This window comes from Salmo salar, chromosome ssa15, assembly GCF_905237065.1.
Source record: "Salmo salar chromosome ssa15, Ssal_v3.1, whole genome shotgun sequence".
NCBI classification, from domain to species: domain Eukaryota; kingdom Metazoa; phylum Chordata; class Actinopteri; order Salmoniformes; family Salmonidae; genus Salmo; species Salmo salar.
The window spans coordinates 63,254,491-63,255,230 of NC_059456.1; positions in this window are offsets into that span (position 1 = coordinate 63,254,491).

Genomic DNA, 740 nt, shown 5'->3' on the forward strand with positions numbered 1-740 from the left:
TTAGATTCATCGCTGTCATTTGTTGTTGTTGTGGTAGCTAGCTATATCACTCAGTGTGGGTGTCAGCTCAGAGCAGAGGGCGGCAAGAGTCTCACCAAGTATCCCCTGCACGGAGTTCATGTTCCTGAAGCAGAGACTCGATTTCTTTGCGTTGAGTCTCTAGCCCAGGAGATTCTGTAACCGCGGCTGAAGTAGTAGCAGCCATGATCACTCACAAACATCAGGATTCTGCAAGGAAACCACTCAAGTCCACTAACGTTACCGCATAGAATATGTGATAGGGTAACCGTATCGCTGTAAAGCACTTTCCACTAAATCAAATCAAATCAAATCAAATTTATTTTTATATAGCCCTTCGTACATCAGCTGATATTCTCAAAGTGCTGTACAGAAACCCAGCCTAAAACCCCAAACAGCAAGCAAAGCATGTGAAAGAAGCACGGTGGCTAGGAAAAACTCCCTAGGAAAAACTCCCTAGAAAGGCCAAAAACCTAGGAAGAAACCTAGAGAGGAACCAGGCTATGAGGGGTGGCCAGTCCTCTTCTGGCTGTGCAGGGTGGATATTATAACAGAACATGGTCAAAATGTTAAAATGTTAAAATGTTCATAAATGACCAGCATGGTCAAATAATAATAATCATAGTAGTTGTCGAGGGTGCAACAAGCACGTCCGGTGAACAGGTCAGGGTTCCATAGCCGCAGGCAGAACAGTTGAAACTGGAGCAGCAGCACGGCCAGGT